This window comes from Schistocerca cancellata, chromosome 10, assembly GCF_023864275.1.
Source record: "Schistocerca cancellata isolate TAMUIC-IGC-003103 chromosome 10, iqSchCanc2.1, whole genome shotgun sequence".
NCBI classification, from domain to species: Eukaryota; Metazoa; Arthropoda; class Insecta; order Orthoptera; family Acrididae; genus Schistocerca; species Schistocerca cancellata.
Genome location: NC_064635.1, coordinates 6,899,440 through 6,925,642, shown reverse-complemented (window position 1 = coordinate 6,925,642; position 26,203 = coordinate 6,899,440).

The window sequence follows — 26,203 nt, the reverse complement described above, 5'->3', positions numbered from 1 at the left end:
CCAATTCGTGCACAACATCTTGCACTGGCAACACTGTTGCAGTTATGGACTGCTACAGAGGCAGCGTGGCACAACATTTCTGCCGGGGACTTTCAACGAGTTGTTGAGCTCACGCTTCGTCGAGTTGCTGCCCTGCGACGGACAACAGGGGGTCCGACACGTTACCAGGAGGTATGCCACGAGTTTCCTCATCTCAGTGTATGAGCTTCATTTGATCAAAATCGGATCCCGAAAACAAAATGTATCTAAATTTAAAGTTTTTGTCTCAGGTTGGTAATTCGGACGTTTACCTCAGTGATACGGTCATCACGCCATAGTACACCAAAGAACCAACCGATTGTGCTGTTAGTTTTTTTTTTTTTTTTTAGCTGACTAACCGAATTATTTTCGGAAGTTACGCCATTGACAGAATGTAGCGCCGCAATCTTATTGTACGAATACAAACCAACATTGAATTTACTTGGCAAGGATATACAGACTATCCTAGATATTTATAGGCATCTGTTTTTTCCATCGCTTCTACGCAGTCGCTGCGGTTATCCAATTAGTAATCTTCTTGTTTAGTGTGTTTTCTCTTGACTATGCTATTTTTCTTACATTTGTCTGTTCCAAATGCCATATTTATATCATTGCTGAATACTTCTGCTATCTTAAATAATTGGTTGAGTTGTTGATCTGTTGCTGCCAATAGTTTTAGGTCAGCCACGTATAGCAAATGTGTGATCTTGTGTTGGTATGTTCCAGTAATATTGTATCCATAATTCCTATTATTTAGCATGTTGGATACTGGGTTCAGAGCAAAGCAGAACCAGAAAGGACTTAATGAGTCTCCTTGGTATATTCCACGCTTAATCTGTATTGGCTGTGATGTGATATTATTTGAATTTGTTTGGATATTAAGTGTGGTTTTCCAATTTTTCATTACTATGTTTAGGAACTGTATCAATTTAGGATCTACTTTGTATATTTCCAATATTTGTAGTAACCATGACTGGGGTACACTATCAAAAGCTTTTTGGTAATCAATGTACGCGTAGTGTAGCGACCTTTGTTTAGTTTTAGCTTGATATGTCATCTGTGCATCTATTATCAGTTGCTCTTTACACCCTCGTGCTCCTTTGTAACAGCCTTTTTGTTCTTCATTTATAATTTTGTTCTGTGTTGTATGTGTCATTAATTTCTGTGTAATGACTGAAGTTGATATTTTGTATATTGTTGGTAGGCATGTTATGGGGCAATATTTAGCTGGGTTTGCTGTGTCTGCTTGATCTTTAGGTTTGGGATAAGTTATTCCATCTGTAAGTGTATCACGGAATGTGTATGGGTCTGCAACGTAACTGTTAAATAATTTAGTTAGATGTGAATGTGTTGAGGTGAACTTCTTTAGCCAGAAATTTGCTATTTTACCTTTTCCAGGGGCTTTCCAATTGTGATTAGTATTAATTGCTTGCGTGACTTCATGTTGCAAAATTATCACTTCAGGCAGTTGTGGTATCATCTTGTATGAGTCTGTTTCTGCTTGTATCCACCGTGCATGCCTGTTATGCTGTACCGGGTTTGACCATATGTTGCTCCAGAAGTGTTCCATGTCTGTTATGTTTGGTGGATTGTCTATTTTAATGTGTGTGTTATCTATTGTCTGATAACATTTCTTTTGGTTTATGTTGAATGTTTGGTTTTGTTTCCTTCTATTTTCACTTTTTTTGTATCTTCTAAGTCGTTTGGCCAATGCTTGTAATTTCTGCTTCTTTTCATCTAATTGCTCTATCGCTTCTTGTTGTGAGATTTTCGTTTTTTGTCCGATATTTCATTTCTTATAAATTGTGTTAGCTGTCCGATGTCTTTTCTCAGTTTTCTATTCTGATCTATAGCCTGTGTTGCCATGCTGGTTTTGTGGGTTTCTTCTGTGTGTTGGTTTGTTCTGATCTCTGCCTAGTGTGTATATTTAGTGTAGTGAGTGCTCCTATATAAACCAGTAGTTGTAACTCTTCCATAGTTGTATTTTCATTTATTTTGTTGTGTATGATTGTGTTGATAGTTGTTATTGTTGTTTCGACTTGTGGGTTATTTGGCGGTCTATGCAAGAATGGTCTAATGTCTGTATTTGTGTCTTTGTATTCTATATATGTCAGCTGAAATTTTCCTCTATATCTAACATATGTGTCACTTCGTGTTCTATTTGTGCTTGTTCTGGTGGCTGTCTTAAGATTTCGTTTTCCTCTGATTGTTTAATTGATGCTTGTTGTTCTTTGTTTGTTTGCTCTGGGGTGTTCGAGTCCATTACTGTATTTTCTTCTTGTTCTGATTGCACATTATTTTGTTCCAATATTTGTTGTACTTGTTGTTTGTTGTTTGGTGTTTTCTAATTCTGACTGGGGTATCCTGTTATTTTTGATTATTACACGGATCTGATCAGCTAGTCGTTGTTCTGTTAAAAATTTTAATTCTGGGTATCTGGTAATAAATGTTGTGTATACTTGTGATCTGTATCCAGTTGTGTTGGTTCCTAAGTTTGATGCTTGATGAGGTGTCGGTTTACTTCATCTGACCATCTCATCCTCTGTCTTTGTTTTCCTTGTAGGGTGGTTACAGGAAGCATATCCTGCAAAACACCTCTATTTGGATTTAAATCATTTTCCGTGTGGCTAGCAGTGTCGTTACCATTGTGGACGGGCATAGGGTGCAAGCGTCGTCCCCGACCATGACAGCGCTTGTCCGGGGCTTCATTAGTTCTGTCCTGAACCAACTAATCACACTAAAAGGGGGCTTAGCCCTATTGGTGGTTTGTTCTTTTCGTCGCCTTTTACGACTGGCAGAACATACCGGAGGCCTATTCTTTTCCCGGGCCTCCACGGGATTTATTATTATTATTATTATTATTATTATTAGTCGCTTTACTCTCTGCTGAGTGTTGTGGATTAATTTCTTCATTCTTATTTTAAGTAATCGAATCTTCGATTTAACGTTTCCATCTGATTAAGTATTCAGCTCTTCTTAATACACATAAGAAAAAAAGTATTGCATCACCTCCGTTTCCAGAACTCTTAAAGATAGACGTTGACTGCTTATATAGCATCACAGACACAGTCCGTTTGACTGTTGAGAGATGTCACTAAACCCGCCCAAAGATGTAAACAACCGTGCACGAGCAGCGCCTGTTAGACGGAGGGGGTCCGACAGCCGATCAGTTGCAGTCATTCCACCAGGAAGGAGGTACACGGCTCGTGTTGTCTGTAGCTGAACAATGCCTAGACGGTCAATACCGCTGTTCGATGGCGTCTGCATTGTTACTTTGTGCCAGAAAGGGCTCTCTACAAGGGAAGTGTCCAGGCGTTCAGAGTGAACGAAAGCGATGCTGTTCAGACATGGAGGAGATACACAGGAACTGTCCATGACATTCCTCACTCAGGCCGCCCAAGGGCTACTGCTGCAGTGGAGACCGCTACTTACGGATTATGGCTCGGAGGAACCCACCACGTTGAATAATGCTTTTCGTGCACCACAGGACGTCGTGTTACGACTCAAACTGTGCGTAATAGGCTGTGTATGCGCAACTTCACTCCCGACATCCACGGCGAAGTCCACCTATGGAACCACGACACCATGCAGCGCAGTACAGATGGACCGAACAACATGCCGAATGGACCGCTCAGGATCGGCACCATGTTCTCTTCACCGCTGAGTGTCACATATGCCTCCAACCAGACAATCGTCGGAGACGTGTTTGGAGGCAACCCGAACGCCTTAGACACACTGTCCAGCGAGTGCAGCAAGGTGGAGGTCCCCTACTGTTTTGTGGTGGCATTATGTGGAGCCGACGTACGCCGCTGGTGGTCCTGGAAGGCGCCGTAACGGCTGTGCGATACGTGAATGCCATCCTCCGACCGATAGTGCAACCATATCGGCAGCATATTGGCGAGGCATTCGTCTTCATGGACGACAATTCGCGCCCCCATCTTGAACATCTTGTGAATGAATTCCTTCGGGATAACGATATCGCTCGATTAAGGTGGCCAGCATATTCTCCAGACATGAAGCCTATCTAACATGCCTGGCATAGCTTGAAAAGGGCTGTTTATGGACCACGTGACCCACCAACCACTCTGAGGGATCTACGCCAAATCGCCGTTGAGGAGTGGGACAATCTGGACCAACAGTGCCTTGATGAACTTGTGGATAGTATGCCACGACGAACACAGGCACGCATCAGTTCAAGAGGACGTGCTACTGGGTGTTAGAGGTACCGGTGTCTAGAGCAATCTGGACCACCACCTATCAAGGTCTCGCTGTATGGTGGTGCAACATGGAATGCGTGGTTTTCATTAGCAATAGGAAGGGCGGAAATGATGTTTATTCTCATCTCTATTCATATTTTCTGTAGAGGTTCCGGAACTCTCGGAACTGAGGTGATGCAAAACATTTTTTGATGTATGTATTATGGGAAGAGAGAGGGGGGGGGGTAATCTTCTTTGCTTGATCCAACCATCTACTTTCTGCTGTTCCTCGTGGTCTTCCGGTTTCGGCTTTGCTCCCAGGATGGTGTTTTCTACATTGTCCCCTTCTCTTCTTCAGAAGAACTGGAAGTAACTTTGGCAGACACTGGAAGATTAACTTCTTGTGGTGCTAAGTTATGCCGTAATGGAAGGATTGGTTCTTATTTATGCCCATGGCACACCCAACATCTTCCACCGCACCTCGAAGGCATCAGTTCGGCTCTTCTAACTATCTTTCAGGGTCCAGATCTTGCAGCCGAACTAGAACGCGGGGAATACCAATGTTTCCACCAACAGCATATTAGTTGTTTCGGATATTTCCCAGTTCTCCCAGATCTTAGTGAGTTTAAGCATTGAGGATCAGCCAAGGACGGATCATCATTTTATTTCTTTATCACACTTAGCATTGCCACTCATTGGAGATCCTAGATATGCATAATTATTCACTACCTGCAGTCCATGTAAGCAACGTGCAAAGTGGGTTTGATCTAAACCTTGGCGATTAATGACGACCAGTTTACTCTTTTTCATGTTTATCCCTAGACCGGGTCTTAAACTAATAGTCTTCACTCTGGACAACGGGCCACAAAGTTTCTCCTCGCTTCCTGCAATGATGGTACCATCATCTGCTATTACTTGCTGAAAGCAAGTGAGTAGGTAGCAGCGGGAGGAGTACATACTCACCAAAAATAGCCGGCGCCCATCTGGCCCCAGATGGTAGCAGCCTGTCAAAGCGTCCCTTGCCAGGGTCACGGTGAAGACAGCAACACCTTCAGCAGAGAAGGTGAACTTTGGCAGTGCACGACGTCGGCGTCGGTGGCGGAAGATGCAGTCCCGTAGCCTTCGTACTCCAGAGGAGCGGCTGAAAAAAATGTTCTGACACCGTGTAAGGTATACCCTAATGTAAACGGTGGAAGACATTGGGAAACCACCACTGTTATTTTCCCAAGGCAACATCACGGCTTTGCCGATAACATAGTGGTTGCACAAAGACAGTGAAACACCACAAGAAAGACACATTACCAAGCTGAACGCGGTGTAGGAAACCCACTGGCTTTCAAATCAGCTTCCAGTCGCTTTGGAATGGATAAATATAGGACCTGTATGGTTTCCAAGGGAGTTTTATACCACTCTTAGCTGTGTGAACAGCGGTCTTGTCGTCTTGGAGAACAGCGTCATCACTGGGGAGTCGTAGATTACCGTTTAACGTCCCGTCGACAACGAGGTCATTAGAGACAGAGCACAAGCTCGGATTAGGGAAGGATGGGGAAGGAAATCGGCAGTGCCCTTTCAAAGGAACCATCCCGGCATTTGCCTGAAGTGATATAGGGAAATCACGGAAAACCTAAATCAGGATGGCTGGACGCGATATTGAACCGTCGTCCTCCCGAATGTGAGTCCAGTGTGCTAACCACTGCGCCACCCCGCTCGGTTCATCACTGGGGATCAAACACTATACCGTGGGATGGACGTGATCAGCCAGAATGCTCACGTGATCCTTGGCAGTAGCGCGATTTTCCAGACTGAATGTTTGGTCAATGGAGTACCAAGAAGTGGGTCCCCAAATCAAAACCGAATCCCCGCTATCTTACAAACTTTGGGCGTAAGTTCGGTCAGGAGTCAAACAAGACTCGTGCGATGAAATGACATTCTTCCATTGCCTCGTAATCCGGGTTCTTCCTTTTACGGGCATTTGGACCACTGATGGATAGTTTTGGAATTGCAGCTAGTCCTTCACTTCCTGCTTCTGCTGATCTCTTCGTGTTCTTTTGGTGGAGTGCGACATTCAATTCCGGAACGAGTTTTCAGTTATCGTTATCTTATTCTGCGTCATAATCCTCTTCGGTCACAGTCCGTCACCACCAGTACACTCGCACTTCCGTTCGCTTAGTGACGTAGTGGATGATGTTATTTCCATCTTTGCTGTATATGGCAAGTATCTTCGAAACGGTGCCTCTTTGGCTACATTGTTTACCCACCATACGAGCACCAATAATTACCATTTATCTTCAACTACGCGTTTCTGGCGGTATATCTATACTTTTGTGCTACTCCTCTGAACGCAGAATTTAAATAAATGTAAAAAAAATATATTACCAGCGAGATTCAAACGAAAGACCTAGTAATTGCACGACTGTTGGATTACGGACTGAACTACCAGCGAAGTCATTAAAATGGTCAGAAGATCTACCATCTTTAACCACGTCCTCCCTCCAAGACAACCCTCAGGACGTATTCACTAACGCATAACTAAAATCATGTCAAGTTACTATGTTACAGTCTCAACAAGTATGCATTACATACTTCGTAATATAAAGAGCGAACTGCAGTGGGTATTTTAAGTCACTGTGTTATGTTAATAAGCTTGCCGGATCTCGTGTTGAATACGTAAGAATGCTAAACTAAAATTGCTGTCATCTCCTAAGTAAGTTTTAACATTCTTATTAATTCGTAAAATACGTAAATGGGACTAACACTAAATTCTGTACTCCATCACATCAGTGTAAACATAAGTTAAATATGCACCATTTGGATCATGCGGTACTGTGATAAACATGTTAAACGGCTTGTAAGTTCAGTTGTGGAAATTTCCACCAATGCAGAAAAGTAATGTTGTGTGGTCAAAAGTGGGTAGTATGTTACAATCATTTCTCTATGATTATGTCGCTATTCCCACCTGAGATACGGTTTACGTCTTTAAATCCGACAGGTGTAGGCGATTTGTTACAGTTAGGGTGAAAACTGAAGCAGATGTTGTAATACCTTCTGTTATTGCTTATTAGAATTTGTACGTACTTTTGCAGTGTTAAACACTTTACTAAGATGTAAATCCCGTGTGACTAGGGCCTCTCGTCGGGTAGGCCGCTCCCCTGCGCCCGGAATTAGCATGGACATCGTATCACGAATACAGGTCCAAATCATTGATTTTTCTTAATTGTATGGACTATAACACGAACGCTACAAACGTTTTAGTAAAGGATGGTCAATGAAGATATAGTAAAGACAGTTAGGCGTTGAATTTTACCCGCCCATATTTTAAGCCGAAAATTTTGCTCCGCCGTGGTGAAAATATAACTCTTTGTTCAGAAGTTGCTATCCACGACCGATTTTGCAATGCAGTTTTACGAAAAAATAGTTTACCATATGCAAGGTGGCCCAAAAAACAACAAATTACTTTAGGCTCATTCTACAGAGATAAGTAAAAAGGAGTCCAAAATGCATACCTGGAGAGGTATGCGCACTGCTTCATCTTCGGTACTGTAAAACAAATCTCTTGTGCTGCTAGGTCTTTGCTTTCCACATTTTGGGCGGAGGAAGTATTGACCAAAACAAGAAAAAATTCTTAGTTAACATGCAGTCTAAAATGCATAGTTTAAGAGCTGTTAGTACTTATTCATCCTCGGTAGTGAGGAAACATCTCTTTTACGGAACAAGTGGTCATATTTCTGAAGGTAAGCGCTTTACAGCCCTTGTTCACGAGACAGTTTCTTTTTGTTTTGGTTTAAGACACCTGTCCCTACAGTTTGTCTACATTTTTGGGACATTCTGTATACAGCCGAGAACGACGATGTCGTCACGTCTGTACTTCATCACTGCTTAATACGAGAGAGGGAGGGAGTACTTGAACGCGCTGTGCGTTGCCGAGAGGAAACGATCATGTGAGCGTCTAAAACAGTAAAACAGTTGAAATCGGACAGCGACAGAAGACGGAGTTTGCTCTCCTTACATGCGACATAATAATTATTCTTCGTGTGTCCATCTTTCAGGGACGGTTGCGGGACTCGGCTGTTCGATATAGGATGCCAAGCTGTCTAGTTTCCAAACTTATTTTATTTGGATACCATTTCCGGCGATTTACTACGCCACTTTCACACCCTGTGTACAGACAACAATGGTACCTGTATGAAACAGATAACCAAAAATGGGGCATCGTGCGAGTCTTACACACAGTGGTAGTACGTAATCACACAACAATACTAACCAGTTGTACAGGTCTTATATACAGTGATAATATGTAATCGCATAACAATACCAGCCAGTACAGGAAGTTAGATAAAGTTAGCGACAAATTAAGCAATAAAATAACAGAATAGTTGCACACAGTATTAAGTTAAACTGGTGAGCGAAGTACATACGTCAGATATGCATAATATGAAATACTGACCTGCGTTTAGTATGTTCCTTTTTTACAATTATACGTCGTATATATTTCGTTCACCAGTTTAAGTTAATAAGGTGTGCAACTGTTCTCTTATTTTATTCCTTAATTTATCTATAGCTTTATACAACTTACTCTATTGGTTGGTATTGTTATGTGATTATACACTACTGCCCATTAAAATTGCTACACCAAGAAATGCAGATGATAAACGGGTATTCATTGGACAAAGATACTATACTAGAACTGACATGTGATTACATTTTCACGCGATTTGGGAGCATACATCCTGAGAAGTCAGTACCCAAAACAACCACCTCTGTCCGTAATAACGGCCGTGATACGCCTGGGCATTGAGTCAAACAGAGCTTGGATGGCGTGTACAGGTACAGCTGCCCATGCAGCTTCAACACGATACCACAGTTCATCAAGAGTAATGACTGGCGTATCGTGACGAGCCAGTTGCTCGGGCACCATTGACTAGACTTTTTCAATTGGTGAGAGATCTGGGGAATGTGCTGGTCAGGGCAGCAGTCGAACATTTTCTGCATCCAGAAAGGCCCGTACAGCACCTGCAACATGCGGTCGTGCATTATTCTTCTGAAATGAGGTTTTTGCAGTGATCGAATGAAGGGTAGAGCCACGGGTCGTAACACATCTGAAATGTAACGTCCACTGTTCAAAATGCCGTCAATGCGAACAAGAGGTGACCGATACGTGTAACCAATGGCACCCCACACCATCACGCCGGGTGATACGCCAGTATGGTCATGACGAATACACGCTTCCAATGTGCGTTCACCGCGATGTCGCCAAACACGTATGCCACCGTCATGATCCTGTAAACAGAACCTGGATTCATCCGAAAAAATGACGTTTTGCCATTCCCGCACCCAGGTTCGTCGTTGAGTACACCATCGCAGCCGTTCCTGACTGTGATGCAGCGTCAAGGGTAACCGCAGCCATGGTCTCCGAGCTGATAGTCTATGCTGCTGCAAACGTCGTCGAACTGTTCGTGCAGATGGTTGTTGTCCTGCAAACGTCCCCACCTGTTGACTCAGGGATCGAGACGTGGCTGCACGATCCGTTACAGCCATGCGGATAAGATGCCTGTCATGTCGACTTCTACTGATACGAGGCCTTTGGGATCCAGCGCAGCGTTCCGTATTACCCTCCTGAACCCACCGATTCCATATTCTGCTAACAGTCATTGGATCTCGACCAACGCGAGCAGCAATGTCGCAATATGATAAACCGCAATCGCGATAGGCTACAATCCGACCTTTATCAAAGTCGGAAACGTGATGATACGCACTTCTCCTCCTTACACGAGGCATCACAAGAACGTTTCACCAGGCAACGCCGCACAACTGCTGTTTGTGTTTGAGAAATCGGTTGGAAACTTTCCTCATGTCAGCACGTTGTAGGTGTCGCCACCGGCGCCAACATTGTGTGAATGATCTGAAAAGCTAATAATTTGCATATCACAACATCTTCTTCCTGTCGGTTAAATTTCGCGTCTGTAGCGCGTCATCTTCGTGGTGTAGCAGTTTTAATGGCCAGTAGTGTATATAAGACTTGCACCGCGACCCCTTTTTGGTTAACTATTTCATACTGGTACCAGTGCTGCCTGTACACAGGGCCTGAAGATGGCGTAGTAAATTGCCGAAACTGATAACCAAATAAAATAAGTTTGGAAACTGGACATCTGAAACCTGTCTGACTTGACATCCTGTATTAATTATTGTCTATGGCCGCTGCTAGATACAGCTTATTCGTGCCAGTTTTCAAGGTGAAGACGATACTGCAAAGTATCGCGCATTGTTCCTAGACAGTCCTTGAAAATGGAGTTGTAGCTCCGAAACGCCTCGGACAGTAAGTAGAAAATAAAATTTGTGACTGAAGACGGAATACTGTATTAACAATCCGTAACCTCAAATATTTTATACTTAACTGATCTTCAAACTGTTCTGATCTTCGGTGTCCATTTTGCGAGACACTCTTACTACACCCTCCCATTTTAATGGAAGAAAGCTGGTGCGTGAGGCCCCCTTGAAAATTTGCTGAACTCGCTAGTCCGGATGTACCGGTTGATCAAAAAGTCAGTATAAATTTGACAACTTAATAAACCACGGAATAATGTAGATAGGGGAGTAAAAATTGACACATATGCTTGGAATGACATGGGGTTTTATTAGAACAAAAAAGAAATTCAGAAAATGTCTGACGGATGGCGCTGGACAGCAAAATGTCAGTGACTGCGTATGACAATCGTGTATAAAAGGAGCTGTAATGAGAGAGAGAATCAGATGCGCCAGCAGTCGCAGCATGTTGACGTTACCTGAAAAGGCGCTTTTAGTGAAGCTGTATTATCAGAGTGGGGAATGTGCTAGTTCAGCGTTACGATCCTATCGCCATAGGAAGGGGATTCGAACGGGTAAAGGTCCGTTGAGAAATGCAGCTGTGGCGAGAATGATTTCGAAGCTCGAAGCCGCGGGTTGTTTAGACGATAGACCCCGTAGTGGCCGACCGAGCACAAGGCGTAATGCTGCTGAGACAGTTCAGGAAGAAATGGAGGCTGTAGCGGGTTCGGCCATGCACGGGGAAGTCAGCGCTCGTGCAGTCGCACGTCGCACCGGCATTCCGTACACTACTGTTTGGTTGGCACTGAGGCTTACCCTCCGATGCTATCCGTACAAAACCCATCGGCATCGTGAACTGTTACCTGGCGATTTAGTGAAGCGCAGGGCATTTGCGGTGTGGGCATTTCAAAAGATGGCGGAAGATGACGATTGGTCGAGTAACGTGTTGTGGACCGACAAAGCTCATTTCACGCTCCGAGGGTCTGTCAACGCCCACAACTGCAGAATTTGGGCTACCGAAAATCCTAGAACTGTAGGGGAAACTTCATTGCACGACGAGAAAGTCACGGTATGGTTTGGATTTATCACATCTACCGTTATCGGGCCTATTTTCTTCGAGGAAATGCGTGATTCTGGTTTTGTAACTGCTACCGTGACGGGTGAGAGCTACGCAGATATGTTACAGAATCACATCATTCCCAGCCTGGCTGATAACACCTGCTGGAACGTACGATGTTTATGCAAGATGGCGCTCCATCCCATATTGCTAGACGCGTGGAAGATCTCTTGCGCGCGTCGTTTGGTGACGATCGTGTGCTCAGCCGCCTGCCAGGTCCCCAGACCTCAGTCCGTGCGATTATTGGGTTTGGGGTTACCTGAAGTCGCAGGTGTATCGTGATCGACCGACATCTCTAGGAATGCTGAAAGACAACATCCGACACCAATGCCTCACCTAACTCCTGACATGCTGTACATTGCTGTTCACAACATTATTCCTCGACTACAGCTATTGCTGAGGAATGATGGTGGACATATTGAGCATTTCCTGTAAAGAACATCATCTTTGCTTTGTCTTACTTTGTTATGCTAATTATTGCTATTCTGACATTTTTTGAACTTTTGTATTTTTTTGGTGCTAATAAAACCCCATGTCACTGCAAGCATGTGTGTCAATTTGTACCTCTCTGTCTACATTATTCCGTGATTTATTCAGTTTTAAAATTTATACCGACTTTTTGATCACCCGGTACATCCAGACTACTTAAGTCTGCTGGCGCCCTCCTACTGCCACACCGTATCACCATCACCTACATTTAACAATACCATTTTCCCCTTTTGAAAACTCTTCAACTTGTTCCACTCGGCACAGACATGGCTTTCCGGTTGCGAGGTTTAACGCCACGTGAATCCCTTTTCCCCGAACGCAGGTGCCGCCTGTGGGTGTCGGCAGGAAGGAGCGCAGATGGATGGTGGGGGGGGGGGGGGCGTGCGGTGGCTTCGCGGCCACTTGCCGCCGGCCCCGTGCAGCCAGGCCGTTTCGGAGTCCGGCGGCTCTTTATGTATTTAGCCGGCCGTTGGGGGGACCCCGTGGAGTTCCGGGGAGAGCGGACGCGCGCAGGTCCGTGTCCGGAGGCAGCACCTGCTGGGGGCGGCACTGCGGGGGCGGAACTCGGCTCTGCGGTCCGCCTGGCGCCGTTTCCAATAACGACGCCGCCACACGGCGCCCGCTTCCTGCCCCCCCGTAAATCGCGATCTCCCATTTGTGCACACGTGGCTCCTGTGTGTTTGTGTGTGTGTGTGTGTGTGTGTGTGTGTGCGGCGGGGGGATGTCGTGGGGGTGTTTGTCCTCCTCGGGAGTGCTCGCTTAACAGCGGTGCCGTTTCATCTAATGGACCGCACGATTGAAGAAATTCTCTCCCGCTTGCAGTGTGGCCTCTGTCGAAAACCGGCGAGAAAACATTTCTGTGTGTGTGCACCTTGCATCCGCGCCGAATATTTTTCGTGAAAATTTCGGGAAACGATCATAACAAGTGTTTCCTATTAACATGTAATTTAACTCTCAACCTCTTTAATACAGAGGTTACAAAGAGTTGTATAATATGTAAGCTTATCAGTCCGTCGCTGACATAAAAGACTGCAAACCTTCTTTCCTTCCCGTCTGGGCAAGCTGTGCACTGACTGGAGTACATGTAAAGCTCACTGGGACAGGGTGAATGCTAACCAGCTACAATGAAGTCGATAATTCGATCGTAATATTGGCATTTTAATTTGATATTCCCCACAACTGACAAAATTTACAAAAAAAATGTGAATCTCTTTCTCCACCCACACACTCCTGAGAATGGCACATTAACAATTTGCAATTACGCGCCCCTGTTACCGGCGGCTGCGTTGATAAATACTCGGCACCTCGCAAGGATAACTTCTAGAAGTGGTAGGCGTTGGTGAAAATGTCGCTTCTGAGCACACAAAGAGCTCTGACCGCAGAACTCTGTACGGAACACGCGTTGGTGCAATGCTGCGATACAGACCTTATATCTCCCTTCGAAGACGATGGCCAAGACGCCGTTTCGAAGTCCGTACCGCTCGATGGCTGAAGGGGAAGTCCCTCCACAATTCTCTCGTCTCCCAAGCGTACGAAAACGCGGCGGAAGAATATCTAGTTTCGGCCAGTGTCGAACGCTCTATCATCGCCGAAATCCCTCCACTGAGATCTACCCAGTGATCGAGTAGGTCATTAATCCCTTGTTGTTGTTGTTGTTGTCGTCTTCAGTCCTGAGACTGGTTTGATGCAACTCTCCATGCTACTCTATCCTGTGCAAGCTTCTTCATCTCCCAGTACCTACTGAAAGCTACATCCTTCTGAATCTGCTTAGTGTATTCATCTTTTGGTCTCCCTCTACGATTTTTACCCTCCACGCTGCCCTCCAATACTAAATTGGTGATCCCTTGATGCCTCAGAACATGTCCTACCAACCGATCCCTTCTTCTGGTCAAGTTGTGCCACAAACTTCTCTTCTCCCCAGTCCTATTCAATACTTTCTCATTAGTTACGTGATCTACCCATCTAATCTTCAGCATTCTTCTGTAGCACCACATTTCTAAAGCTTCTATTCTCTTCTTGTCCAAACTATTTATCGTCCATCTTTCATTTCCATACATGGCTACACTCCATACAAATACTTTCAGAAACGAAAAAATGACTTCCTGACACTCAAACCTATACTCGATGTTAAAAAATTTCTCTTCTTCAGAAACGCTTTCCTTGCCATTGCCAATGTACATTTTATATCCTCTCTACTTCGACCATCATCAGCTATTTTGCTCCCTAAATGGCAAAACTCCTTTACGACTTTAAGTGTCTCATTTGCTAATCTAATTCCCTCAGCATCACCCGACTTAATTCGACTACATTCCATTATCCTCATTTTGCTTTTGTTGATATTCATCTTATATCCTCCTTTCAAGACACTATCCATTCCGTTCAACTGCTGTTCCAAGTCCTTTGCTGTTTCTGACAGAATTACAATCTCATCGGCGAACCTCAAAGTTTTTATTTCTTCTCTATGGATTTTAATACCTACTCCGAATTTTCCTTTTGTTTCCTTCACTGCTTGCTCAATATACAGATTGAATGACATCGGGGAGAGACTACAACCCTGTCTCACTCCCTTCCCAACCACTGCTTCCCTTTCATGTCCCTCGACTCTTATAACAGCCATCTGGTTTCTGTACAAATTGTAAATAGCCTTTCGCTCCCTGTATTTTACCCCTGCCACCTTCAGAATTTGAAAGAGAGTATTCCAGTCAACATTGTCAAAAGCTTTCTCTAAGTCTACAAATGCTAGAAACGTAGGTTTCCCCTTTCTTAATCTAGCTTCTAAGATAAGTCGTAGGGTCAGTATTGCCTCACGTGTTCCAACATTTCTACGGAATCCATACTGATCTTCCCCAAGGTCGGCTTCTACTAGTTTTTCCATTCGTCTGCAAAGAACTCGCGTTAGTATTTTGCAGCTGTGACTTATTAAACTGAGAGTTCGGTAATTTTCACATCTGTCAACACCTTGCAAGTAGGCTGTTTATGTTTTCTTATTGGGAACGTTACGTAGCGCTCTGTGTGAAAATCACTGGCTGTGCTGTGTGCAGTCTGTGGCTAGTTTGCATTGTTGTCTGCCATTGTAGTGTTGGGCAGCGGCAGCTGGATGTGAACAGCGCGTAGCGTTGCGCAGTTGGAGGTGAGCCGCCAGCAGTGGTGGATGTGAGGAGAGAGATGTCGGAGTTTTGAAATTTTTAATACTGGATATCATGAACTGCTATATACATTATGACTTTTGAACACCTTTGAGATAAATACATTGTTTGTTCTCTACTAGAATCTTTCATTTGCTAACTATACCTATCAGTAGTTAGTGCCTTCCGTAGTTTGAATCTTTTATTTAGCTGGCAGTAGTGGCGCTCGCTGTATTGCAGTAGTTCGAGTAACCAAGATTTTTGTGAGATAAGTGATTTGTGGATGGTATAGGTTAATGTTAGTCAGAGCCATTCTTTTGTAGGGATTTTTCAAAGTCAGATTGCGTTGCGCTAAAAATATTGTGTGTCAGTTTAAGCAGAGTCTTGTATAATTGTTCAAAGGGGACGTTTCAACCTGCTTTCTTTGGGATTGGAATTATGATATTCTTCTTGAAGTCTGAGGGTATTTCGCCTGTTTCATACATCTTGCTCACCAGATGGTAGAGTTTTGTCAGGACTGGCTCTCCCAAGGCTGTCAGTAGTTCTAATGGAATGTTGTCTACTCCGGGGGCCTTGTTTCGGCTCAGGTCTTTCAGTGCTCTGTCAAACTCTTCACGTAGTATCATATTGTAAGTAGGCTGTTTATATTTTCTTATTGGCAACGTTACGTAGCGCTCTGTATGAAAATCACTGGCTGTGCTGTGTGCAGTCTGTGGCTAGTTTGCATTGTTGTCTGCCATTGTAGTGTTAGGCAGCGGCAGCTGGATGTGAACAGCGCGTAGCGTTGCACAGTTGGAGGTGAGCCGCCAGCAGTGGTGGATGTGGGGAGAGAGATGGCGGAGTTTTGTAATTTGTCATGAACTGCTCTATATACAGTATGATGATATTAAGATCTATTAAATAATTATTTTATGATCCACATTCTTCGAAAAAGGAGCTTTTGGAATGGAAAGAACAATAAGAAGGGACTAGTAACAGTAACTGGACACTTAATTTTCTTTTTAAGTACATGGTAATATTTTTTTTTTACAATAAGTTTTTGTGGTGCACCACTTTAATTACATAGACATTAAGATGTGAATATACATTTCCCTTATCTGCATTGTTGTTCTTACTGTAATATTTTTTTCTGCTTGAGCCATGTCATGTTTAGGTATAAGTTGCTGCTGTTTGCCAGGCATAGTGTTATTGAATTTGACTTTGTATTATTCTGTTAAGCCAGTTTTACTAATGATTTATTTTTATTGTTTGCTGCACATTGCCTTAGATTAGTTGTAATATTACAATTGCTTTGCTAATTACTTAACGCTGCTTGCTTCGCAAATCTGCGTTTTTTTTCATTGCTGTTTATATTAATTGTTTTATATGATGCTGCATTGCCTCGTCCCTTGGTATATATATCTGAGCTCAGTAGATTTAAGTTAGCTTAAGAGGGGTAGACTATATAAGAAACTAACTATGATGACTTGGAAGAAATGTATTGAGAAGCTATATGAAAATGGTTTGGGCAAAAAAAAAAAAAAAAAAAGGATGCTGTACAGTGGAGAAAAACTATTTTTGACAGAGGATGTGAACAGAATACAGAAGGCAGGCTTAGATAGGACTTTTGGGAATAATGATGAATGAAGGGAGATCTCCAAGAAGCAAAGAAAGTTTTGTTTGCAAAATACTGCAATGAAACAAACCCTGTCCTTTCCTTTTGTGTCATCCCTCTATATGTCTGTGTACCCTTGTGTATTTGTGTTTTTCCTGTCTTTATGTGTTTAGCTGATGAGAGCTACGTTGTAGAATTTTCCTAATACTATGTTATTTACTTTGTAAAGATGTTGAGACATTATTTATTCTGTTTTGTTGCTCATATGTGAAGGTGATGTTTCAAAAGTTATTCTGATCTTTTATGTATTTACTTATGTCATAATTCCTGTAACACTGATGTATATGTTTATTTCTATTCTGTTGTAAAGCCTGTACTACAAATGTTATTTGTATTGTTATGTTCTTTAATTATGTATTTTGTACCTTTGTAATTGTATTCTTATGTTATAATATTGTAATTGACACCAGTTCATCTAATTAAGTAACTGGTACGTTACATTTCACTGCACACGTTTCTGTTGGTCATAGTATATGGACAATATGTGAGAAGTTGGGACTGTTAGTGTTTGCACGTGTGTTAATAATTCAGCAAGGGACTGGATAACAGCATTGCTGGTTCTAAGGACAATTCAAAAAAGTTTGTGAGTGCACAAGTGGTGATTATGGACTTGCTATATTAACTGCAAGACTCTTCAATGGTGATTGTGCACCCGCACAGTCACAACAGATGGCTGCTGGCCATCTCTACAAGGACTGCAGTGGGTCTGCACCTCTGGTGGCCCACCAATACCGTAATCTCTACCAGGACTACAGTGGGTTTGCTCTGTGATGACCTACCTACCAATCCTCTTCAAAACGTCGAATGACTCTGCTGTGGGTTTGCTCTGTTGTGGCCCATTACCTGTCAGCATGTCAAGAGTCAGCACTGTCTTTCTGTTGGAAGGACAACACTACTTCTTCAAGACTGCATGGACATCCACTACTTCCGTGTGCATTGTCTTTTACTGCTGAGACTTTGACAAAAGAAACGGCAGTTTTACTGTGATGAATGATCAGGACTGTCTTTATGGACTGTGAGAAAATTTTAGCTTTTGACCAACATTGTATAAATAAGTGTGTGCATTTGATATCTTTGTTATTGTAATTATGAAAAATTTTTTCAAATCATTATTGGCCACTGCCCAAAAATATTTTGTAAAATTTTTTGTGGGGAGCATGGGGGCTATGTAAGTAGGCTGTTTATATTTTCTCATTGGCAACGTTACGTAGCGCTCTGTATGAAAATCACTGGCTGTGCTGTGTGCAGTCTGTGGCTAGTTTGCATTGTTGTCTGCCATTGTAGTGTTGGGCAGCTGGATGTTAACAGTGCGTAGCGTTGGGCAGTGGGAGGTGAGCCGCCAGCAGTGGTGGATGTGGGGAGAGAGATGGCGGAGTTTTGTAATTTGTCATGAACTGCTATATATATGATGATATTAAGGTAAATACAGTGTTTGTTCTCTATTAAAATCTTTCATTTGCTAACTATCCCTATCAGTAGTTAGTTCCTTCAGTAGTTTGAATCTTTTATATAGCTGGCAGTAGTGGCGCTCGCTGTATTGCAGTAGTTCCAGTAACGAAGATTTTTGTGAGGTAAATGATTTGTGAAAGGTATAGGTTAATGTTAGTCAGGGCCATTCTTTTGTAGGGATTTTTGAAAGTCAGATTCCGCTGCGCTAAATAATATTGTGTGTCAGGTTAAGCACAGTCGTGTATAAATTGTTCTAAGGGGACGTTTCAATATCTCCCATTTCATCTTCATCTACATCCTCTTCCATTTCCATAATATTGTCCTCAAGTACATCGCCCTTGTATAGACCCTCTATATACTCCTTCCACCTTTCTGCTTTCCCTTCTTTGCTTTGGGTTTCCATCTGAGCTCTTGATGTTCATACAAGTGGTTCTCTTATCTCCAAAGGTCTCTTTAATTTTCCTGTAGGCAGTATCTATCTGACCCCTAGTGAGATAAGCCTGTACATCCTTACATTTGTTCTCTAGCCATCCCTGCTTAGCCATTTTGCACTTCCTGTCGATCTCATTTTTGAGACGTTTGTATTCCTTTTTGTCTGCTTCATTTACTGCATTTTTATATTTTCTCCTTTCATCAATTAAATTCAATATTTCTTCTGTTACCCAACGATTTCTACTAGCCCCCGTCTTTTTACCTACTTGATCCTCTGCTGCCTTTACTACTTCATCCCTCAAGCCCTTAGGCAAACGAAATTCCCGTCTTCGCCACGTTCTGCCCAGTGCAGGTGGCTCCGGATGCCGGGCTACCCCCAGAAGCTCCGTATTGTCCCGCGTTTCCGGTGACCGCGACCTGCCGCCCACGGCGGCCCGGGGAGCTACGGCCATCTGCAGACTGTACATTCCACAGTTCTCAACTTCCGACGCATTTCACCAACGCTTTAAGTTAGTGGCTGAATCCTGCTGACATGCCGGGAATACTGCTCGAGAGTGCCTCATATTTATCATAATTCAATAGAGTCACGATCTGATGCCCTTGCCAGTCCCTTTATTATTAATACTAATGTTGGTAAGCTAACGTGTAAGTGCCCATGTCCTGGCACCTTACAAATACACTGACAGGATAAAAAATCACAACATCAAAAATAATTACTTTAGAATAACGAAATTTCGGGAATGCGTTTGCTTGGTAACATTGCACCATCACACACTAATATCAGCGCGAGAAATGACATTGCAAATGTGAAATATGATACTACGAATAACCGGAGTAACCGGCAGAACGTTCAGTGCAAGCATGCAAACGTGCATGCATTATGTTGTCAGGTGTCGGATGTCACTTTGTGCGATGGAGTCCCACCCTTGGCCGAGCGGTTCTAGGCGTTACAGTCTGGAAGCGCGCGACCGCTACGGTCGCAGGTTCGAATCCTGCCTCGGGCATGGATGTGTGTGATGTCCTTAGGTTCGTTAGGTTTAAGTAGTTCTAAGTTCTACCGGACTGATGACCTCAAATATTAAGTCCCATAGCGCTCAGAGCCATCTGAACCATCAATGGTTTGGGGTCAGGTAAATGCAAGCTACGGGGTGTCTGGGTCGGAGCTGCCCTTGAAGTAACCGACTAGTACAGTTCTTTGTGTCATGGTAGTGCCAACTGCTGTTCAAATTGGTGCTACAGATACAGTACATTGCGCCAGAGTTACACACCGAACACAATGGTCTGGCCTCTCCGTAGTGCCACGTGACCACTTGTAGCCCTGTCTTCTTGCGGCCGTACATCCTTGTGAACACAGCTGCCAGCAGTCACATACAGTGGCTACACTCCTGCCAAGTCTTTTTGCAGTATCGCGGTTGGAACATCCACCTTCTCGTAGCCTCCATGTACGACCTTCTTCAAACTGATCACGTCCAAAGGTAACTAACGCTCACATTCGTTACAGCGCATATTTAACGAAAACCTCATTTGCATCCTCATAGTGACGCTACTATCACCGCTCTTATGCGAAATTTGAATACATAGTGCTACGTTGCCATTTGTTACGTTATATACAAAAATTATATATATATATTATATGTTTTTATTTTTAATTTGTCAGCATGAATTTTTCTTTTGTTAGTCCATGATTCTTTCTCTCAGGGATACTATCTTTTCCTATCACTTTTACTTACGTGCATAAGGAAATATGAGACGGGTTCTTGACGGGCCGCTTTTATTCATGTACCAACTATAGATTTTGAACGTCGTGACTAAAATATAGTTGCCGTTAACTGAATTGAATGTAATTTTGTTAATTTCTATTTATTGATTGCAAAGCAAGGCTCGAGAGAATTTCGATTGTTGCCGTGGAGCGTCCGAGATAAAACTTGCTGAACTCATGGAATCTGTATAATTTAAAAAACGAACTTTAACGTAAATTAATTATCTGCTGCAATTTAGAAAGGTTCTTACAACGAAATCTCTCGCATTTACAGTTACTGTTAACACTTTGAAAAACGAATTAGTACTTCGGTACGAAATAGCCGACCAGAGGCTGCATCGGAAGATGAGCTTCCCGCAGCGGAAATTACTGAAAAAATGCTTATTAAAAATAATTAGCCGCTGCGACTATTTGAGGTGGCAACTATTACAAACAAATTCATTTTATGATAACAGTAAGCAGTTTATTTTAGCAGAATACCGAATAACTTACATAAAATATGTGTAGCCGCTCAATGGCTGCCTTCCGTATCGCGAAACAAAACAGTGTGTGTACCATAAAGTACGTCCTTCCTCCTCGGACGTACAATCGCGTCTCCTTTACGATCCTTTTTTATTTTCATAGACATGTTTTAAATAAAGATGCTACTTTTAAATTATCGCTGCATATCAGTTGTTTCAAGAACATTAACTGTATCTTTTATATTAATTATGTTCGTAAAATACAAATAATTTTTGGTTCACCCTTAACAATCTTGTTCACTGTTTACAACCGATAAAAATGTCAATATTTATGTGACGTACCGTCACAATAGCACCCTTTAGATGTAAAAACACGCCTACCACCTTTCGCTTACGCCACACAATTTCTTCGTGATGTTGCGATTTCTTTCCGTCATTGCCTATTACTGTCGAATATTCCCTTTTAAGATAGCATTTGAAGTTGAGTAGTCATGATGATTTCTTGTTCCTTACAGTCTTCGTTGTTTCCAAATTCTCTTGAGACTCTCGCTCTGTCCTCTCTTGTGATCTTCTGACCATTTGTTTCCTGTTCTCATTCCGTGTGTTTTTGTTGGGTCTCATTCTATCGTGTTTCTGGACTACCTTGACTGGATATGTTATCTTGTGTCTTCTCATTTATTTACTATCTTCCTCAGTTTTAGTGACCTATTTTGTGTATCTCGAAACTTTCCTTTGTGAACCTGTTCTTGCTGATTTGTCCATAAACCTTCTTTCTACAGGTATCCGTTATTCTTTGTCTCTATGTAGAGGTCTCTCAAAGGTCCCTTTATCCAAATTCCTGCACGAGAAGCTGGTCGGAATATTTTCCTGAGTTTTTTTTTTCCTTTGCTACTTTCCTACATCTCTCAGTTTTGTTTAACTATGAACGACAATAGTTTCTGCAGCGTGGAGTGCTTCCGGTACAACAGCTGTGTTGTAATGCCATAATTTTTCGTTGACAGAACTAGATTTTTTTATTGTAGTGACTCCATCGGAACTCATATGATTTTTTTAAATTTCAAGATTCTTTCTTGCTGGCTATTCTGTTCAGTCCTGATGGCTGGATTACCTGTGAAAGGTCATTAGGCAGGTATGATTAAATTTTTCAAAAACCGATACGTAATAACTTAGCCACGTGCGGTATCTCTAGAACAAGCGTTGTATAGCTACGTGTGTGTGTGTGTGTGTGTGTGTGTGTGTGTGTGTACGGCGTTGTTGTTGTTGTGGTCTTTAGTCCTGAGACTGGTTTGATGCAGCTCTCCATGCTACTCTATCCTGTGCAAGCTTCTTCATCTCCCAGTACCTACTGCAACCTACATCCTTCTGAATCTGCTTAGTGTATTCATCTCTTGGTCTCCCCCTACGATTTTTACCCTCCACGTTGCCCTCCAATACTAAATTGGTGATCCCTTGATGCCTCAGAACATGTCCTACCAACCGATCCTTTCTTCTGGTCAAGTTGTGCCACAAATTTCTCTTCTCCCCAATCCTATTCAATACTTCCTCATTAGTTATGTGATCTACCCATCTAATCTTCAGCATTCTTCTGTAGCACCACATTTCGAAAGCTTCTATTCTCTTCTTGTCCAAATTATTTATCGTCCATGTTTCACCTCCATACATGGCTACACTCCATACAAATACTTTCAGAAATGACTTCCAGACACTTAAATCTATACTCGATGTTAACAAATTTCTCTTCTTCAGGAACGCTTTCCTTGCCATTGCCAGTCTACATTTTATATCCTCTCTACTTCGACCATCATCAGTTATTTTGCTCCGCAAATAGCAAAACTCCTTTACTACTTTAAGTGTCTCATTTCCTAATCTAATATCCTCAACATCACCCGACTTAATTCGACTACATTCCATTATCCTTGTTTTCCTTTTGTTGATGTTCATCTTATATCCTCCTTTCAAGACACTACCCATTGCGCTCAACTGTTCTTCCAAGTCCTTTGCTGTCTCTGACAGAATTACAATGTCATCGGCGAACCCCAAAGTTTTTATTTTTTCTCCATGGATTTTAATACCTACTCCAAATTTTTCTTTTGTTTCCTTTACTGCTTGCTCAATATACAGATTGAATAACATCGGGGAGAGGCTACAACCCTGTCTTACTCCCTTCCCAACCACTGCTTCCCTTTCATGTCCCTCGACTCTTATAACTGCCATCTGGTTTCTGTACAAATTGTAAATAGCCTTCGCTCCCTGTATTTTACCCCTGCCACCCTTAGAATTTGAAAGAGAGTATTCTAGTCAACATTGTCAAAAGCTTTCTCTAAGTCTACAAATGCTAGAAACGTAGATTTGCCTTTCCTTAATCTTTCTTCTAAGATAAGTCGTAGGGTCAGTATTGCGTCACGTGTTCCAGTATTTCTACGGAATCCAAACTGATCTTCCCCGAGGTCGGCTTCTACTAGTTTTTCCATTCGTCTGTAAAGAATACGTGTTAGTATTTTGCAGCTGTGGCTTATTAAACTGATTGTTTGGTAATTTTCACATCTGTCAACACCTGCTTTCTTTGGGATTGGAATTATTATATTCTTCTTGAAGTCTGAGGGTATTTCGCCTGTTCCATACATCTTGCTCACCAGATGGTAGAGTTTTGTCAGGACTGGCTCTCCCAAGGCCGTCAGTAGTTCCAATGGAATGTTGTCTACTCCGGGAGCCGGCAGGCCAACAAAATTTTATTAAATGGTGTACTACACTTGTAAGTGACACAGACGCATGACACTGTTTTGCAAAACAGTCACTAAGACTCCCTAAACAAGGATGGAATGTTCTTCCAATAATTCAGGTTGTCGACAGTAGAACTCCGCTTTGTGAACGTCTTCATCGGTCGAAAATCTATATCATTCCACACGCTCCTTCATACTGCCGAGAATATTGCCCGGACTGTGTGGTCTGTGGTCCACCTCTGTAGCCTTCCTTCCCACTGCCTAGCTCAAACTGTCGGCACCATCTCACTACGGCTCGACGTGACTTTGCTTTTGGTCCAAATACTGCCACCGTTTCACGGTGAACTTGTGTGCAATTTAGAATAGAACTACCCCACGTACTTCAACTTTGTAGTTCGTTTCCAGTTGCGGCTCAGTTCCGCCCACGCTGTATGACGTACCTGTTATCCGTATTGCAGAACAGCTGTATCTGCAGAAGACCGACAACATGTTCCCTCTTCTGACAGCGCCCCACCCTTTTTGCACAGTGGTCTTAGCGAGGGACGACGTGTGTATCCTACTTTCTGAAGTGGCTACACATGTACACACGCTTTGTTCAGTGGTATCGTCCATTTCTTTCATACAATATTCTCTACTGTTCCATTTAACATCGCGTCAAGTAATTCCAGTGCTTCGTGCATGTCGCAGTCAGCTTAATCATCGGACGTATATTAAAATCACTAAGGCCCTGATTTATTCCACATTTTTATACCCGTTACGCATTGATGCCACATCAACAGCTAGGTATGGGAGTATACTGTTCGTGTACTTCCTGGCACGTGTAAACGTGCTAATTTTACTACTTCACCGTAGTACATATGGAATAAACATTTTTGGTTTCCTTTCTATTGCAGGTGAGTTCCTAGAGGAAGTTTTCTTCGGATTTAGAAGTACGTTGAACAGAGGAGACAAGGTAAGGCACTTAATCCAGAACTATCTTCACTGATAAATATCGCTGCATGTCTTTGACAATTTATCACTGGAGAGATAGATGACTGCACCTCGTCATCGAAATTCATTCAGTTTCCTTGCATGAGATTTTTTGTTAGTAGAATTCAATGTATCCATCAAAAATTTCAGGTAGGCTCTTTTCGCTTTCATGTCCTTCGTTGTGTGAGAAACTATTTTACTTCTTTGTTACTCCCCACAGTTGCGTTTTAGTAGTGACATTAACTACAAACTGACGGCTGCAGATTCACTGTCTATGAAGTATTATTTTTAATTAATAAATAATCAGCTGGAATTGTGTTTTGTGACTGAATGTTTCTTGTTACGTGAAACTTCTTATTCCATACGAGCTCTGTTAAACTGTTGGTACAGAGCATGATTAAGGTTATGTTAGGCAACTGAAGGAGGTTTTCTCACGCCAAGTCAACTGCATACCAATTACAATACTAAATGATCAAAGTTCGGTATTGGATCTATCCATTCTTCTCGATGTCTGATCTTAAATTTTTATCAGAAATTCAAGCTTTTCGTTAAAATGGGTAGTTTTTTTAACCACTAAAACTGTATTTTCCTTTGCTGTTAAGCTTTATGGACTCTTAGAGACAAAACGTGTAAAGCTAGCTGGTTGAATACTAATCTGGCTCCAATGATTGATTTGGAATGAAGACAACGAGAGCTGTAAAATGGTTTCTTAATTTTCCCGACAAATTACTGGCTGATGCCATGTAAGAAGTCTAGGAAGAAAATGTCACAAAATACCGTTCACCACAGCAACATGAATTACTTCAAAGAATACTTGAACGACATCTATGAAAGAAAAGCTCTCATTTGCCTGAAAGTAATGTAAACCAAGCACGTAACGTTAATAAAATAAGTTCATAAGCGATTTTTGTCTAATAATAATAATATAAACAGTGAAAGGTCATATAACAATATTAATGAAATTAATGTGCTCTCAAATTGAGTTCCGTCGATAGTGCCTACAAGAGGTTGCGAGTGTTGTATATACAAAAAAAAGTTTTAGTGAGGTGGTGATGTTCTAGCCGTCGCGGTTGCTTTGCAGCTTTTTAATGAAACTACAACTTTGCACAGACCTGTTTTTTGCTGATTGTAAAATTTCTCTCTCTGTCTGTCTGTCTCTGTGTGTGTGCATTTATTTCCGTTTCTGGTGATATTAGAGGTATCTTTCGACGCCTGTAGGATACAGTAATATGGTCTGATCACTGTGGGAGCCACATCATGTTGTGCTGAACACACTAAAGGTCCTTGGGCAACAATTTAGCTGTTGGCCATTATGTATAACGGAAATAATTTTCAGTTACCACTAACGTGGGACACTATTCACATCGATAAATCAGCAGAAAATTTCGCCAGTGGCGCAGGTCGTGATATGATACGCACCATTACGATTTTCACACCAAGCAATTTATTGCATCAGCCGGGTCGCTGTTCCGTGTGATTAACGCCTGCGGCGTCGTTATCATTATTTGTACTCT